We start from the raw sequence: 13,642 nt of genomic DNA on the forward strand, positions 1-13,642 counted from the left end.
AGTACTGTAATTACTCCCTTGCCACAAGTTACGTCACCCCCCCATCAGGGGGGTTCAACGGGCTGATGAACACACACATCGATATCTGTTTCTGGTTACTGCACAGCCACTGTCTGAACAGCTAGTTCAGACCAAACATAACTCTGTGCATCCAAAAATGTGCCCTTATTTTCCAGCTGTATCAACTGGCCTGGTAAAACGTAACACTGTTGCCTGCAAACCTCGTATCTTGCAAAATTCATCACACGGATGGAAAGCAGAGCCAAGCGATGGAGCTAGCAAACATTTGCACAGCGCTATGCAGATAAATATGCTTTTCACCCCAAATATTTTCTGATACCCATTCTTTTGCCACGTTTTCTAGGCAAATGAACCACCAGGAGCAGCTTTTTCAGCCTGTGACCAATTACACTACTTTCCTTGAGAGATCTTAAACAATTCTGCATGAACGTCACCTTTCTTGAGGATATAAACCAAAACAGTACCCCTCAATTTCTGTCCACCACCAACATGTCTCAATAACTGTAATAATGGAATATGAACACGGCATTTACATGGCAATTGTTTCGGATGCTAACAACCCCACTTCTCAGTGTTAGATGAACCAAAGATCTGCTCAGAATTAAATAGGTGCTGGTCAGGTGCCTATGTCTGAGCTCTATTTAACGCCTTGAAATGCTCCTCACTGAAAGTCAGCAGGCCCTTTACCAAAGTAAAAGCCACTTAGCCTTCACTGAAAACGTACTCACAGGATTTCTATGTTTGAACATGTGTTAAAAAACAATACACCCCATTAACCCAAAAAGAGGTTTCTTCCTTTAATTTCTTTATGTTATTTCCCTCAGTCTCTGTACTTAACAGCTACTACCAAGACTAACCTCCACTAAGCTATACCATCTTCTCTGTCTTTCAGCTAGTTCATGCTTTTTCAATAATCTAGACTTTGCTTTGCTTGGACAAAGTCTACAATAATTTTCCTGCTATTTTTAGGGATCTTGAAACAGAGTTGCAATTTGAATTTAATTCCATCCTCCAGATTCTTATCCTGTTCGGAGAGGACATATCGAAAACACTTCTTGAGCAATCACAAGGGAACCACAGGAGTAGGAGTATAAAGAGGGAGAGGCTGAATTACAAGGCTTTTGAATTTTATCATTCATCTAAAGTACCAGAAGACTGAGCTGTAGGGTGTCAGATGGCTGTCAAGTAAAAGCTTAAGGGTTGGATGAAGGAGACATAAAAGACAGACCCTGGCCACAGAGTCAGGGAGTAAATTACAACAACTAGCAGCAATTGTTTAGCACAGTGAAAAGCAGAAAGGGAAGAAAGTCAAGGCATACATTCTGTGGATGTCCATAAAGCTTGGTCCCCAAGGGTACTAATTTATTAACAACTTAGACAAAGCTATTAGCATGCAAGATTATTAAGTTTTCAGATAATTGTAACACGGGAGGAATGATTAAGACTCAGTTTAAGCTATATCTGAATAATCAAATAGGCAGAAAGGTATAATATGAAGTCCAATATGCAAAAAATGAGGTACTTCATGCAACACACTAAGCAAACCAAGTACATTGTTTAAAGCATCGAAGTACCATTAGCAGGCTTTTAAGCATATCAATTACACACCTAAATTCAATTTCTAACAGGACAGGCACTGACAGGGTGCCTGTAGAGTTCTAATAATATGCTGCACTGAAGTCCAGAATCTGGTTTCACTCCTCTGTCAGCTCCCTTTCTCTGTGGGTGCAGCACTGCTAATAATAGCCCTCAGTCTTGCTATAAAACTTCTGCAGGAGCACAGATCCTTAAGCTTTTTGAAGACAAAGCCTGCAAACTCAAATTTCATACAGTTTCATCTCTATACAATAGCATTTACTACTAAATACCATCAAGTTTTGGAGAGATTTCAGCATGCTGCAATAAGAAACCTCACTGCTGTAGCCTACCTCGGAAGTGCCAGCAGATGTCTCAGCCTGCCAAGTAATCCAGTATGTTACTTGTGATGGCTCTCTACAGAGCTTAATTAAATAAAAATCAAATAAACCATCCATGGGATTTCTAAGCCACTTAAACCATTTGGAGGGATACTATACAGAAGGATATTTCATATATAGTGCAATCCTTCAAAGTACTCTTCTCTTCCAACCAGTGAGATCCAGCGTCTAAGATCATCCTACTGGGGTGGGGTAGGGGGCAGGCAGGGAAAGATGACAAAACTGATTTTGAGGAGGCTTGCTAGTTAACAGCAAAATTTGCAAATCACTGGGCTTTGAGCCACTATGGAATCACGCTGGTCCTCTAAGTACATGCACACAGATTTTGTGACTGACCTGGAAGAATCACCTTTGTAGGTTACAGCCGGCAGAGCACTGTAGGCAGCCGAGGAGCCTCTAGCTCTCTAGCTGTCTTGCAGACACATGCTTTCAGGGATACTAAAGGCTCTTTTCCTTAATCTGCATTGAATTCTGACGTAAGTATGAAAGTGGATATTTGAGGTCTGTTTTTTTCTCTCTCAACTGAACAGCACGGAGGCTTGCTTATCACTTCTACACGCAAACATCCGAACAGCCTTTTGCTTTTGCAAGTAATTTTTAAAGGAAAACAATAGCAAAACCTACCTCTGACATACTTCTGGTAGTGGATATGGTACTGGCATATTGTAGACTTCTTATACCATAAGAAAATACTTGGTATGTCTGTGAGCAATGTTCTTTCCCAAACTAGATCCAAATTGCACGCACTGGTATCTGAACTTCACTTTGCTTCTTTGCCTACAGCTTGTTAAGCTTTGTCTTTGTTCATAAACCAGCTCCACTGGATGTTGCCAGTAGTATTTTTGGTAAAGTAAATCATTATTTCAATTACATGAAAAAAATTTAAAGTTAATTCAAGGAACAAAGAAAACTTTATCATAAAACCTCTATTGAGCGAGTAAGCTAAGTTATCACGTTCCACAAAAATGGAAGCACTTTGAATACTATTTGAATGTTTTCAAGCACACCATAGGAGGGATGATAACCCTTAAATTAGGGCTGAGCAAATTTTAATCTGTGCTTAACCATGTCCCACTTGTCTTTCTGCTTCTAGCCCTTCCCTACCCCCTAGGTCCTAATTTATTCACTTGTTTCAGTTGTTGTTGGCCTTGACATGTCAAGCTCAGCTAACAAGACTAAGCAAGATCCCACTTACTCTGAAGAGATGTAAAGCTGAAATGGGCTTTATCCATGCCAGCCTCCTGAAGAAAGCAGGTATTTCCGTGGCTGTTAAGGGGCTCACTGCACTGCAGAAATTCTGTTTACTGAATAGAAGCTGAACATGGAAAGAATCCTGGCTTTGGACTAAAGACCAAGATGCATTTCATGTCTCTAAATGGCATCCTAGCAAACACCCTTCCCTTTTACATATGCTCTGCAGTTCACAGGGAATACTATGAAAAATACCACAGGATTTAAGTGATCTGTGATTTAAGAGGCTTTTAAAAACTGTATATGTACATACATCATTCCCTTCTTGTTTGCTCATTTCAGAATTTAATTATCCAGCATTATCCCTCATATCAGTTCACAGACTGATACAAGCACTGCTAGGAATTTAGAGATTTGTGAAAAGGCTATACCACCTTTCTGTCACCATGGAAGTAAATCTGATACTACATTATGCCTAACAGCATGAATATAAACAAGTGTTTGGTGTTATTGTAAGGCAGCTTGTTGATGGATCACCTGTGCCTATTTGGCAGTCTAACTCCAGCAATCAGTTCCCCAAAATGAGTTTCAGTACAGCATGTTCAAGATACAGCTTGACATAGCAAAGAAGCTAAGATATAACTAATGTGAGATTTCACTCAAGTTTAGCTCAGTAGAGGAAGATATCGAAGTGGTTAGCAGGCCCCTCCTGCACACATTAATTAACCCTCAAGGAGACAGATGGGAACAACAAAAGAAAAGAAACACACAGTTGCATGTACCCTAGCATCCTATATCAATGGTGCAGTGAAACACTATCTAAATTACAGGTAATACAGGGAAAAAGACATTTAAATTAAAACGAACAGAAGGACTTAACCAGAATTTAAAAGGGAAAAAAAACATCTAAAATACTCATATCCACCTCAACATCCTGTTTCAAATCTCCTAAGTTATTGTGATTCATGTTGTTGATGCAAGTGTTTTGCAAGATTTTTTGGTATTGCAGAAATCTCATGTTTTATAACCAAAAATGCAGGTAAGGATTGCCACAGTGAAATGTGCATACAAACTCCTTTTACAAGGTAACCCTCTATATTAAAAGGATCCTTTGCTCAACGGTGCTGCAGCACATCCCTCCAGTGCAATGTCCAAATACTGCTTTGAAAGCATTTTTCAGAAATTCCAACTACTAAAACTTTTTGGAAATATATCATTGCTGACAACACACAGTTGCAATGATGCATAAGTCGACCCTAGGTAACACACTCCTCTGTTACTTTGTCCCTCTGATCTTGTAACTACATTTGCTATGTTTACACAAATGCCTCTCCTCCCTCCATACCCTGTTTCAGCTTCCACTAATGCCAAACAGGCACCAGTTGCCTATTTGGACCTGCAATTTTTGTACGCTAAACAGTTACCTACATCCCTGCTACGGCTGTGTGCATTTAGTACCTGGCAGCTTCTATACCTCTGAGAGGCACATGCAACATAAGGTGGGTGATGATAAGCACATTTCTTACATTTTTTTTAAACCCCCCACCCCGTGACCTCTACAGCGATGCTGTAGCTGAATGACACTCTCCAGTTCCCAATACCAGCTCTGATTCTACACAAACTCTCCTCTCATACTTTATTAAAAACTACATACAGATGGTAGTTTTGCACAAGAAACAAAAACTATCAAAAACATTAGCAAACCCTATGCTTTCACACTGTTCTTCAGGTCTGCTACTGGCCCCAATTATAAAAATATCAAGATTGCCTTGGTTGAACATTAGGAGCTTAGAGGGTTTTTTGTTCATTTCAAGTGAAGGCAGAAGACACAAACCCAACTTTGTGTCCTAAAGACATCACCCACACCAGAGCAGTCATAATCTGAATTAAAAATAACAAGCCTGAACCCCAAAACGCTAGAACTTCATGTACCCTGTAAGCCCCCTTCATGGGACTCTGTCCTGAAGAGTGCTTTCCTTTATTGCTTTCTAATGTTCTTCAGCAGAAGTGAAATCCTCTTTGTACTCTAACTATGGTTGCTGGCCTACAAAATGTCACATCAGTGCATGTGCAGCTTTCAAAATGCTAAATGGACCATTCTGTGGGAAGAAGGGCAAGAAGCAGAGATGCTAGTTGGTAAAAAAGCATGAAATTGAGATAGGTATCTATGCTCTTTGAGTGTCATGAAACGCCACACAAAGAAGTCAACAGTGAACTTGTAACTGCTCCAGTATTCTCCAGGTTATTTTTAATCCCCATGTGCATCTATTCCCATTTCTGCAGTAAGGCTGGGATAGCCAACACCAAATATCTGTACATTAATTACAGGTGCTGGAAAGATTCAATGCTTGGACTCCAGAAATGTTCTTACAACACACCTGATAAGTTTCTTGAAATAGAAGACAAACTAAATTGAACAAAATTAACGTTACTATGTAACAACTATAGGAATAAGCTACATATGAAAAGTGTTAGCCAAAAAATCAAAGCATTAATAAGTAACAGGAGTAACCAGCTATATATAGATGCCCCACAGCAGGAAGGAATGAAGTTCTACCCTGGAACTAGTCCATAAAGTAAGTTTTAAGAATTCTGATGGAAAAAATGGAGGGTTAAAAAATGGAAAATTCAGATTTTGTCCAGTTCACACATGTAACACTTAACATCATAAAGAGTAAAGACGATGAAAGCTAGGCATTTGTAAGGAGGAGGGTGGATAAGGAGAGCTCGTTTAATTCCAGAGACAAACTAAGGTAAAGCACATCTCTGACAAACATTTTAACAGTTTTGGTCTTTGGTAACACTGCAATTATTCACAGACAACATTTAGAAGCACCTCCCAGCATGCATGTTCCCATTTCTAACCCAAGAACCACAGAGTCACATTGGTCCTTTAGTGGAATGGATGGATTTGGTCACCTCAACAGATGACTGCTGTAGGTGGGTATCACCACCACTACCACCACTGAGCCCTCACTTGACTCCCAAGGCACACACAGATGCTGAAGCACTAATGGCATCGCTATGACAGAAGGGTTTGAAACTCAAGGAAAACATCTAGAATGCTGATTATGCATATACATACCAGCTTTATTACAATTACAAGAGATAAGATAAAGTATGTCAACTATGGCCAGGCCCCTTTCCAGACCCCCTCACCCCATTTGGAGAACACAGAGTTCAGATTCAATCTTCCCGATACCCATTTTCTAGTAGGAAACTTGCAGCTAAAAAAAATATAATAATAATAGGAAAAAAGCATACTTTCCTAAAAGAAACATCAGGTCGAAGTTTGAATCTGAAGTCAAACAGGACACTAGCTGATTCTGTGTGACTGACCAGCTCCTCTTGGGTGAGCATACCACACACCCTTGTCTAGCCATTGCTGATGGCAGAGGTCCCAATTAACAGCAATTACCAGCAACTGCCAGCCTTTCAAATTCCTCTTTGCAGAGTGTAGAACCACTGCTGCATAGCAAATACTGAGTAAACAGATCACTTAAAGCAGAATCCAAGGTTAAGCAGACCTCTGGGAAATTCCAGAGTTGATTACAAAACCCAGTCAGAAGATTCGTTTTCAAGAAACTAGTAACATCCACAGCCGCCTTCTGCAAACATAAGATTCAGTGGTTTCTCTGTACATTTTCTCATGTCACCGACTTTTAGTTCATTAGTTTACAAAAAGACTGAGAAAGACCTTAAAAGGAAAGCATTTGTTTGGCTGGATTTATCAAGACAAGAAAACCCAAACCAGCCTCAGTCACCCAGGTGACAGGAAATGACATTAATTGAGGAGAGAAGCAGCACCGTGGAGGACAGAATGGGGTATCCTTTCCAAAGCCAAACCTGGGGTTCGAGTAGACTAACCCTCATAAAACCCTCAAGGATGGAGTGGTTGCATCAGTGAAGGGTATGATATGCCACAGGGTGAGCAGGCCAGGCTGATTTTCCTGACCCCAAAGAAGATAGGAACAGAGGGAAACCTAAAGCTTAATTCATAATTGAGCAAGAAATAGTCATTTACCTATAGCCTTATTGCAGCCCTTTCTTTGCTCAGGACAAAAAAAGAAGAAGAGAGTGAGCATCAGTGAATGCATGAGACACAGAGAGACCAACTGACCCAGGGGTTCTCTGTTCAAGTACTATTTTCCTGGTAAGGTTAACTGGATGCCTCAGTCTTGGTCCCTTACCTCTATAGCAAAACCAGCAAGGAGAGCTCTGGCAATACATCCCAAAATGATGATTACAGAAAGATCATCACTCATGCTTCAAGAGGACTGGGGTAAAACCTGGGCAGCAGAATGGCTCCTAGCCCGTGCAGCCCACACGAAGCCAAACAGAAAACCCAGTTAAGCCTTCCAGGTCACGGGGGAAACTGTATTAATCTACTGAGCCCTTAAGGTACTTCCAAGTCAGAACTCAGGAAGCACAATGTTGGGTGACAATGGTGAAATGCACTGAAAAACTGTCTGCTGGCCACATGGTAAATGCATGGCAGACTGCATCTTATACTAGACAGTCATATTTATGGGTGAATGGCTTTAAGAGGATATCCTGTGTCAGTGAGAGCTGGAATTTGATACCGCAAAGGTCAGGTTTAGTTACATATTTATTAAGGTTACATACTTTTCCATTAAAGAAACTGAGTAAAATGCTTTAAAATACTGTGTTTTCCTTATGCTTACATGAATTAAAATTAATATTTTTCAAAACTTATTCTACCATTTCCTATATACACATTCCTATTCATAATGCTTCTCTAAAGTTTTTCTTTGATATCTTTTTCTTATTGCCCGTGTCAGAGAGAAAAAACAACCACCTAATGAGAGTGTAAATCAAATATACACAAATAAACAACACCAATAAGACAAGTCCGAGTTCAAAATGGAGTTAAAAATTCAGACAGATGAGAACTACCACTGCATGTCTTAGAAGCCTAAAGCTATTAAAGGCAAAGTTAAAACCACAGTCAAAGCATCTACCGCTTTCCTTTAGGGAACCTGCGTTCTCCCTCCCTGATTAAAGACCATAATACCCAGCAGAATAATCCCAGTTGAACAATCCTTACAAATTGATATAAGTACGACTGCACGGATTAGTCCCCCCCCGCCCTGCCAAGAAAGCCCAAGCTTTATCCCCACTCCGTGAAAAATCATGCATAACCTCCTAACGTGCTGCTGCGTAGCTCCAGCCAAAGCCTGTAATGCCCTGCCTGCTCCGGCACGGTGCTCAGCAAGAGCACTGCCCGCCCGCACAGGGAAGCCCCCACCTGGCAGCCAGCAAACCCCAGGCTTCTTCCATCGGGGGTTTCATTTCAAAGCCACTCTGTGACAACTTAAATAAAGCTTTCAAGTGAAGAGTGGTTGGATTAACCCAAAGAGTCCGTTAGCGTTTGTCTTCAGGAAGCCATGGGTCTGCAGAGCTGATGCTAAAACATTATTATTATTAAATTAGGTGGGCACCTCATCCCTTGATGCTCAGGCTAACCTTTAATCCCACTAACTTTAAACCAAGATTTTTAAAATTTGCTTTGAACAGGTTTATTGCTGGCTTAGAAAGCATGTTTAATAGGATGTAATACAAGTTCCAAAAGTTGCACATGGCAATTAATGAATCAACTATTCCTCTGAGTTAATTAAAGATTGCGTTTTCAGCACATAATAGTTACCTAGCTGTGACCGATGTACGTACAAAGCAGACAACAAATATTTCAGATTTAAGGTACTTCTAGTCAGAGGAGTTTAGTTAACAGAACCAAAGTCATATGAAAAAGTAAAATGCTTTAACACTAGGGTAGTTTTGACTTCTTTTACCAGTTGCTTTAACAGCTTAGTATTAACTGCAATTTTCATTTTGTTAAATTATCTACAAGAGACTAAACTGGTGGAGAGTTGTTTGGAATTTCAACACCGCATCAAAAAAGCCCCCTAAGAGCCCCCAACCTGGGACTTTCAAACCCCGACAAATAACAGCGAGCAAGCTTGCCTTTTTTAGCTCCGCTTCATAGATGAAGGCGGCTGCCATCAGATGTCCTCTGATTGCCTTGACAGCGCCTCAGTATAAGCTTTCCCTACATTTCTTTACCATACTAAGGGAATTATGGTTTTGGGCATGCACTGAATTTCATCTGCACACAGACACCTTGCCCTTCAGCCAGCTGTCTGTTTTAGGTTCTCCTTTCACGCAAGCCTAGCTGTCTTGTCAGAAAAATCACATAGTCCTTTCAGGTGTGGCACAAGGAGATCTCCTCTGGCCCTGCCAGCAAAGGTCAGATAATTTGTGAGGAATTATGGCTGTAACGAAGCACGAACCTCCGCTGCGTGAGAAGGGAACGCCACAGTCATGCCGCACAGATCCCCAGATGGCAGAGCATATTGCTGCAGTCGCATCCCAAATGGCGGTGTGGAGGCACTGCTGAAGGCATCCATACCCCAACACCATTGATGCGGAAACCAGTCATTTATAAAAGCTCCATGACACTCTTCTCTGCCATGACTACACTGACCCAAACAGTCCCTGTTAGCCAACCTTAAAAAAAAAAACCCACAAAACAAACAAACAAAAAAACATCCAACACCACCCAAACAAGAACAATGGCCAAAAAAACCCAGAACCAACCCCCTGGAAAAAAAACCCAAACACCAAAAAACCTCAAACCCTGGGAAAAGAACTCCAAAACAAACCATTGTTGTCAATCAACCAAAAATAATCTGAATTTACCACTCAGATTGTCAATGAAGAGTGATCACATTAGCCTAACTTTATCTTGGCCTAAGAAACACAGAAATGTATTTATGTTTCTTGAGACTCACCAAATCCAAGTTTCCTTTTTTAAATCAGCTACTCAGCGCATCATCCTTCACAATTTAACATCTTGCAGGTAAACCGCACCGATTACAGTCAGTCAGGCTCAGGCTCACCCCGCAGCCAAAGCCACAGGTAGCGCTATGTATGGAGATCCCTCACAGCTTGACCCCAGTCAAAGCCAACTTGGATATTATGCCTGCTTTCCTTCCAAGACACAGACGTCTGATCCTACAGGTTGTGTGCATTCCTGGTTCGGGTGTTCAGTGTGCCCCACGACTTTGGGAAGCCAGCCCACTGCTCTTCTCCACCTGGTCGGTTTTCACTGGGCTGTGGGTAGGGACCCCAAGCCCCTGCCTAGACTCGTCTCCTTGCAAACCCACAAAACAATGCTGGAAGCAGGACACAAGAAATTTTCCCTGAGGGTACTCTGTTATCAGACCACTGCTTCTTACAGCAGTCTCCATTTCCTTCACCAGTGTGACCTGGATGCCATCGGTACACTCAGACGAACTTTCAGGGCTCCAACAACCTGCAATGTGCCTCCCCAAATCACCCCTACCACTCCTCTTACGAAAGATACCCCAAAAAACCAGGAGCGCAAGTTCAGTGTTTGCAAGAGGTAGACAACTTGCTCACCTCCCTTCATCTGGCATCTGAAATACAGCCCAGAAAAGCAGAGAAGACTGGTTCCTCCACCAAAAGCACACCCACGTATTTACAGACCTAGAAAGCCTTAGACCTAGAAAGAGGCAACACGTGAACAGGACAGAGCTTAACATAGGCCAAAAGCGTTACTGTAAATCCTTAATGCTCTGAAGGACTTCTCTCGATGGCTTTTCAACCATGTCAGCAACTCCAGGTGAGCTGCTGTGGTTGTAATACCCACGGGTGTCCCGGCAGCAAGCCATCACTGCTCCAGTTACCTGACTCTCCAGTGACGCTGCCCTACCCTGGAGGTGAACTGCATTTGGACTTCAGTATATTCCAGATGCACGTTCTGATGTGAATTTTTTCTACCTACTCTTTAGACCTTTGTCATCTTCTGAAGAATATTTATAGTTATTCTTGGGGATAGGAGCCACCTGATTGTGGTTGCTGGGCATATCATCCACTTGTCTTTCAGTTGCAGACCACGTAGTTTAGAAACCCGTCATCTGCAGCACTTCAGATTTCAGAGGGACTTTGAATATTTTGACATGTCTGAGCTCTCCAGGATTTTTCAACCACTTCAGGACAAACCACAAAAATATATACAGAAAGAGTATTTTTCTTTTGCTGTTGAATAGCAGCAAGCTCACAACTGAATTGCAAAGATAAAACAAAAAATTAGCAGTCCTGATGAAGCTTTTTTATATATAAACTTAAAAACATACAGCCTTATTAAAATTCATGTGTGCATGGGTATGTAAACTTGCAAGCGATGTATACCCATCAGAAGTGTTAACAAGATACACAGCCAGTTTAAGACATGTTCTTGCGCAGTTACAAATCCACTCAGACAGTGGTGCTGTAACATACTACAACACTGCACTGCTTCTAACCTCATGTTGCATGTCACAAATTGCCCACAATCTTGATTTGGACAGAAAGACTTAAATATTGTTACTGCAATCCTAATACCATTAATGAAATTACATACTAATTGCTTTGGTCAGTAGCACCTTATATACTTTAATTACTTAAGCAGCTGCTTGCTGTTAAGAACTCCAAATTTAGCTACAACTCATGCTCTATTTTTACTTTTTTTTGTTTAGCTGGTTTGCCCCATTTAAGTCTGGGTTTTTTTAGCTGAAAATACAACTAGCTTGACAGAATCTTGTCCTTTTCAATAGGCACAAAGAGACTTAAACAAATTAACACATTCAGATTGATCTTCCCCTTGAAGCTTCTTGGCTTTAAGAAATGTGCTGTAACCTTCTTCATCCTCAATGCAAGAATGTCAGCTGCTTTGAAATTAAGCATTTCTAAAGTAACCTCACATGACACAGCTTGCCGTACTGAAGTGCTGTCATGAACCACTTGCAACAGTGTTTACATAAAGGCACAAATAAACACTGCACTGCTTATCGCAGTCAGGTAAGTTCAAAGATAGTGATGACTGAGGTTTATTGTTACAATGCTGCAATGTGGTGAAAAATTTTAATGCAGAACTGACATCAAATTACATCAGAGTTGTTTTTCTACAGATTTTGCTTATTTTATTAAGCTACAAAATTTGATATTTTTTTTATCCCTCCCCCTATTATGTGACCTTAATACATGTCCCAAGCTTAGTATACCTGCTTTATAGACAATGTAGGAAATCAGAATTACAGAAGTGTACTGTTCCAGTTCATTTTGGGACAGTCTTAACACTGCAAAGTTTTTTCAAAGCTGCAGGCACCATGAATAATGCAGCACTACAATATTATCTTTCACTATTTTACTCCACTAAACGAGCCAAAATAATTTTCTTTGGAATAACAACATATTTTCATTGATGTTCCTCAATCTTTTCTTAGATGAACCTGAGGACCATCTGACTAGAAAAAGAAACAAACAATGGACTTTTGTTTCCTTAATTGACAAGTATATAACTTAAAGCACAAGCCACAGCATCTGCAGCTTAACATCAGAATGTACAGTTACCTAAAAATATTTTAAAGTTTTGGTAGTAAAAAATAAATGAAGGTTCTTTCTGTTTTTTGATTTGTTATGCACCTATACATCCTTAACTCAAATCATAAATGGATAAAACCCCAACATATGGTTTAGGAACAGAAAAGACCTGCACTAAGAACTTCTGCACTACATCAAGCAAGAACCTGCTTCAAAATTTTCTCCATCCCCAAGGGTCCTCCCAGAGTGGACATCCCACATGAGCTTCCTTTCAACATCCACTGAACTAATTTTGAGAGTTATCTCGCATCAGTTGAAGAGCAACACTTTCTTTTGTACTCTATTCAAATAAACTTCAGATTCTTATTCTTACTGTTCTCCTCTTTCACCAGTGTCTGTCTACCAGTTCACTGAAAGCCATTTATGCTCTTTTCAACCATATTAACCCTACAGTGTCTGCTCTGTCAACAACAGCCCTCAATTCTGCACTCATTAGCTAGTCTGTCTGTTGGCCCCTCCAAAACTGAGGATGCACTAGAAGACCCTCTCGTCCCATATGCTGTCAATAAAATTCATCTTGAAGTAATCTAGATGCCTGCATGAGACACGTCAAGCATTTTGACTGATGTTCTTCGGGCAGGCATTCATTAATGTGTGAAAAGCACTCACATTGCTTCTATCAGGTCAATGAACAAAGTGAGGTATGCTAAACAGTAGCATTTTCCCAGGACAACTGAACCTATATACAAGGACCCATTACAAGTATAAAATACTACAAAGGGATCACAAACCTTTACTGGTAATACTATATCCATAAAAGTTTTGGGGGCAGATTAACCTTTAAGTTTGTTCCAAGCCTATATAAAAGCTGTTTAAACCATGGAACTAAAAATCTCTGTTCTACCTCACAAATTTGAAACCACCAACTTCATAGTACGGCAGCATCTTCTCTCTATCCCTTTTGTGTCAGATTTGTTGGTAGGTGGCTGAGCCTTCCTATGTGTTTGTATGACACAAACATCAAGAGGACTAATGTCAGGCTGGAGCTG

At 40.7% G+C, this 13,642-nt stretch overlaps 1 protein-coding gene across 5 annotated transcripts in view; it reads right to left on the bottom strand.

Moving 5' to 3' along the window:
• Positions 1 to 13,642, bottom strand: part of GRB10 (growth factor receptor bound protein 10) — a 149,086-nt gene that overhangs the window by 59,523 nt on the left and 75,921 nt on the right. The window lies entirely within an intron of this gene.

Source organism: Falco naumanni, chromosome 3 (genome assembly GCF_017639655.2).
Source record: "Falco naumanni isolate bFalNau1 chromosome 3, bFalNau1.pat, whole genome shotgun sequence".
NCBI lineage: Eukaryota > Metazoa > Chordata > Aves > Falconiformes > Falconidae > Falco > Falco naumanni.